Genomic DNA, 6,028 nt, shown 5'->3' with positions numbered 1-6,028 from the left:
CACCGAGAGCGACCAAATGTGTCACGTATTGTGCAATATCGTGAACTTTGGCCAACAACGAGTAAAAATGTACCAAACATTTCTTTAATAGAAACACATCTTATATCACATAATGATGTAGTTCTCTAATGATACAACATAGTTTTAGAAAAATATCAGGGTACATCCTATAACTTCTTCGAAAGTCTTCTGGGTCTTGACACAAAACTCTCCTTATATAGTTATATCCAAACAAAGTAACTGGGCGTCTCATTGGTCTTTCAATACGCTGACTTTGTATGTATTGCAATTGCTTGATTATATCCATCAACCATGAATGCACCGCTGAAAGTATATTCAAAAATATGGATAGTTCAAATTCATTATTGCTGCTTACCTCTTCATCATCACTGCTTTCTTCTTCTGTATCAAAGGCTTCATCTTCACTATCAGTAGATAAATCCAAATCAGACATGTTTACCTAAAAAGATGATAAAAGTACTTTTTTTTATTAGAATCATCATTATTTCAAAAGCATAAAAGTATATGTATATAGAAAATAAGCATATAGAATATAAAGTTCATAAATTCAATCATAATAACCATAAAGATGTCAACCCATAAAAATTAGTAGCAATCAATCCATAACAATAAGTTCTCAACTAGGAGAAAAAAAAATTAAATACTAATAGTTATGAAGAAAAATGATCAAATGTTGTAACTCTAAAAGCCAATTAAACCTAATAGAAACTTGCAAAGATGACAGGTTTATGCTTTTAACTTTGAACCAATCCACAACTTTCTCTCTTCAGGAGTAAAACGTATGAATAAGTTCTTCTTGTGATTGTTGTCCAGCATTTCAATTACTTTCAGCTTATCTTCCGAAGAAATTTCATTCATGCCATAAACAAGATCCCATACTTGGTTATCTTTCTTATCCTTATCAATTCTGCGCATTTCTTTTTCAATTTTGCGGTCTTCTTTCTCTTTCGCAATAAGAGCATGCATTGAATCAATAGAAGAAGAAATCGATGAACTGTTGGCAATCAATTTCTCTAGATAATCATACTGCCCAGTAGGATTAGTTGATGTAGAAGAGTCACCAATGTCACACCTTGGTCTTTTCTTTGGTGCCGTTTTTCTGACAGGAATTTTCTTTGTGTTCATATCTTGAGTTTCATCTTTATCTTGTTCATCACTTTCCTCTAAGCCATATCCCACGTATGATACGTTAAAAGCATTATCATATTTCTCTCGTTGAGTATAATCAACATCGAAGTAATCATCTTGTTCATCTTCCTTATCACAGGTTCTAGCACTTGTACCCTCATGGGTAAGATCAACTGTAACTTTTACAGAAGCACATTTATTCCCAAAAACAATAAGCAAGTCACCATAGTCTTTACCATTATCTTCCCTTAAGTTAGTTTGGTTTGGATGGCTCTGTTAACATACAAAAAATAAATAAAGGATAAAGCATGAATTAGAACTCTGCACAAAATAGAAGAAAAAATATCAAATTTAGTTTTCAGTAAGTAACACACACATACCTCAAAGTAATTGTTCCACATCTCGTCGGATTCAGTAATCATCTTGTTAGCATCATCCCAACTGAATCCAGAAGTACAAGATTTAAACAAATCCTGGTATTGACCAAATCTAGTCTTCAGCCATCTATGTTTCCCTTTATAGTTCTCAAAAGATTTGTCACAACCACATGCTTGGTTAAGTTTTGGAAGTATCTCCTCTTCCACTATTCTCTTAGTAAAACATCCACTAGTGTCTTTCTTCTTCTCAAGTGTAGCTTCTACCAACAGTTCCAATAATTTCCCAGTCTCTCGAGTTGTCCATTGTTTATAATTCGTAGTCACTTCCGTTTCCGGTTCCATATTCTTATTCTTCCTAATATTCTTTTTCTTCTTGTTGTTTTCAGCAGGTTGGCTGGATTTTTCCATTCTATGGTGTGACATGTTAGCTACATTAGTACTTATACTAATACTAGAACTTAACAAAGCAAGGATAGTAATAACACCAAACAGTCTAATGTAAACATGATAAAAAATTGTGATACTAGATTACACAGTACTAACACGCAGAGCTACTTAGCCAAATTGTTAATCAAAGAAAATCCCTTAGCAACTCCTTGCAACAAAAGCACCTTATGAATTGGCTAAAACACGCCAATACGGAATGAAGTACGCCACTGTATTGAACTTTGGCATATAGAATAAAAGAGAAGTATGTGTCTAAATAAGATGACTTAACAAGTGATAGTGATTCTCAATGACACCCATGCAAAGTAGCAAGCCAATTAATGCATGATGACATAACAAATTATGAAGATAGCTGTAAAGGAATTCTGTTTCACCGAAACACAGTTTCAGATTGTCCAATCTTTGCAGTACTAATACTTACCTGATCCTCTTGAAATTTTTACGGTACACTTAAAACTCAATATTCCACAACAAACTCAAAAATCATATCATTCCAACGGTTCATTAAAAAGATACATTACTCAGAACCCGACTACTTTCAATACGTGCATACAGAATTTAGTTCCGGATTTCTCACACTTTGGTGTACCTAAAATGATCATAACTTCATGAAATTTCTACAGTAGGAAACCTTCATATATACAAACATCATACTAAAATTTCAGCTTTGTCCTACAAGCGGAGAATGAGATAAATAGGAATCAGTACCCTATTCGGGATTTAAACTCAGCAGACCATAGTCATATATTGTGCAAGCGTTGCAATAGAAAACGCGACCTGATCCGCGTTAAAATTTTACTGTACTTCTAAAACAAGGTAAACTACGACATAATCAAATTTCATCATATTCCAACGGTTGAATTTAAATATATCATTATAAAGAAAGCACCGTATGAATTGGCTAAAACACGCCAATACGGAATGAAGTACGCCACTGTATTGAACTTTGGCATATAGAATAGAAGAGAAGTATTTGTCTAAATAAGATGACTTAACAAGTGATAGTGATTCTCAATGACACCCATGCAAATTAGCAAGCCAATTAATGCATGATGACATAACAAATTATGAAGATAGCTGTAAAGGAATTCTGTTTCACCGAAACACAGTTTCAGATTGTCCAATCTTTGCAGTACTAATGCGTACCTAATCCTCTTTAAATTTTTATGGTACACTCATAACTCAATATTCCACAACACACTCAAAAATCATAGCATTCCAACGGTTCATTAAAACGATACAGTACTCAGAACCCGACTACTTTCAATAAGTGCATACAGAATTTAGTTCCGGATTTCTCACACTTTGGTGTACCTAAAGTGATCATAACTTCATGCAATTTGTACAGTAGGTAACCTTCATATATACAAACATCATACTAAAATTTCAGCTTTGTCCGATAAGCGGAGAATGAGATAAATAGGAATCAGTCCCATATTCGGGATTTAAACTCAGCAGACCATAGTCATATATTGTGCAAGCTTTGCAGTAGCAAACTTGACCTGATCCGCGTGAACATTTTACTGTACTTCTATAACAAGGTAAACTACGACATACTCAAATTTCATCATATTCCAACGGTTGAATTTAAAGATATCATTATAAAGAAAGCACCGTATGAATTGGCTAAAACACGCCAATACGGAATGAAGTACGCCACTGTATTGAACTTTGGCATATAGAATAGAATAGAAGTATGTGTCTAAATAAGATGACTTAACAAGTGATAGTGATTCTCAATGACACCCATGCAAAGTAGCAAGCCAATTAATGCATGATGACATAACAAATTATGAAGATAGCTGTAAAGGAATTCTGTTTCACCGAAACACAGTTTCAGATTGTCCAATCTTTTCAGTACTAATACTTACCTGATCCTCTTTAAATTTTTATGGTACACTTATAACTCAATATTACACAACACACTCAAAATTCATAGCATTCCAACGGTTCATTAAAAAGATACATTACTCAGAACCCGACTACTTTCAATACGTGCATACAGAATTCAGTTCCGGATTTCTCACACTTTGGTGTACCTAAAGTGATCAAACCTTCATGAAATTTCTAGGTAACCTTCATATATACAAACATCATACTAAAATTTCAGCTTTGTCCGATAAGCGGAGAATGAGATAAATAGGAATCGGTCCTCTATTCGGGATTTAAACTCAGCAGACCATAGTCATATATTGTGCAAGCTTTGCAGTAGCAAACTTGACATGATCCGCGTGAAAATTTTACTGTACTTCTATAACAAGGTAAACTACGACATAATCAAATTTGATCATATTCCAACGGTTGAATTTAAAGATATCATTATAATCAAATCATGCAATTTCTTACCAAGATCTTTTGAACCACAAATTAGGGTTTTGACAGAGAGTACCCACAAAAAAAAACTATACACACAATCAAAATAAACAATCCTGGAGATCAAAGATATGAAAAACAATCAAAATAGTACAGAAATCAAACTCTTATAAACAATCATGGAGATCAAAGAAGAAAAAAAACATACCTCGAAAAAAACGTTTCCTCTTCTTTCTCCTATTGTTTTCTACGCACCAAACTCCTTCCCAAATCTCTACTCTTTTGAGAGATTTGTTGTGAGACCAAAATACACTAAAAACTCCTTCGAACTCCCCAAAGCAACCAAATCCCTACTATTGTAGGGTTTTATGACTAACAGGGAGTTCAAGAGCTTTTTTTAAACTCCCCAGCGACTAACAGGTGTTTTCTAGAGAGTTTAGGAGACTCCTCTAAACTCCCCCACGACTAACGGAGATTTGAAGAGACTCCCTCAAACTCCCTCAGCACTAACAGGAGAAAACCTAAATACATTAAAATCTATCGAACTCTCCCACGACTAACCCCCTGTTATTCTTTCCTTCTCTTCTCATCTGTTCTCCTCCTTCTTCTTTCTCTTCCCTGTTCTTATGCTCCGATCGATTTGTGAGTTGAAAGTGAGTTTTATCTGAGCGAATCAGTTATTGAAGATGATTAGATCAAGATGGTGGTGGTTCTGTATAATTTTAATGAAGAAGATGGTGTAGATGAAGAATCGATAAAAGGTAATTCAGGGTTTTCATTCTGTTAAATTTGTTTACGTAATTTGGTTATGAATTGATGAATTTTAGATGGGTTCTTGTTTAATTCGAAGTTGAACTGGTTGTATGCCGTTTTGGTTTTGCTAGAGTTGGTGATTAGGGATTTTGTTTTAGTAAATAAAAACCTAGAGTCCCCGAGTTTAAATTGTTGATGAAGAAGATGAATTGAACAGTGGTGATTCGAGGAAGAGATGATATTGTTTCAATCTAGTGTTTTTCATTTGAGATTGGGTTGTTGATTTAGAGCTTTACGAAGAAGAAATACAAGTTAGGGTTTTGGTTCTTAACTGGGAATCAACTGAATTTTCTTGGAAGGAAGATGAATTAGGAATTGGGGTTGTTGCTGGTGAGTCGGAATTGGAGTTCTGTGATTAGAGGGTGTTGATGAAAGTGAAATTTATGATGGGATTAAAAAGATGATGAAGATTGATTGGCAGTCTGTGAAGTTGAGAAGTTAAGTTGTAAATTGAACTACAGGGGATGAAGACGCATTAGAAAGTGGACTTGCAAATAGTGGTGTTGAGGTTCAAAGAAGATTACAGTTCTGTGGGTAGTGGTCTTGACTTGAGGCTGTGAAGGGGATAGATTTTAATTCAGCTGAACTAGTGGTGCTGGTTGTGTTTATCAGGAGGTGTTGTGGTAGAGATGATATTGTTGTATGTGTGTTGGAAGTTGCGAGTGCCTGAGTTGAAGTTTAGATGAACATTTAGTTTTCTGCAAAGGTGATGGAATCAACTGAAATGGTGGGATTGGTATTGCAGGTGTTGGTGCAATTGAACTGCAATGGATTGGGTGCTGCCGCTGTAGGCGAGGTGGTGGTGATTTTGAAATGATGCAGGAGTATGAGATAAACAAGTAATGGTATTGAATTGAATGAGACTCTCAAATAAAGTCTGGTGGTGTTTGACTGACCAGTTGAAAGGGTGTACATAGAATGGAATGCCG

Source organism: Papaver somniferum, chromosome 4 (assembly GCF_003573695.1).
Source record: "Papaver somniferum cultivar HN1 chromosome 4, ASM357369v1, whole genome shotgun sequence".
NCBI lineage: Eukaryota > Viridiplantae > Streptophyta > Magnoliopsida > Ranunculales > Papaveraceae > Papaver > Papaver somniferum.
The sequence above is the reverse complement of the archived record's forward strand: the minus strand, read 5'-3'. Positions refer to the sequence as shown.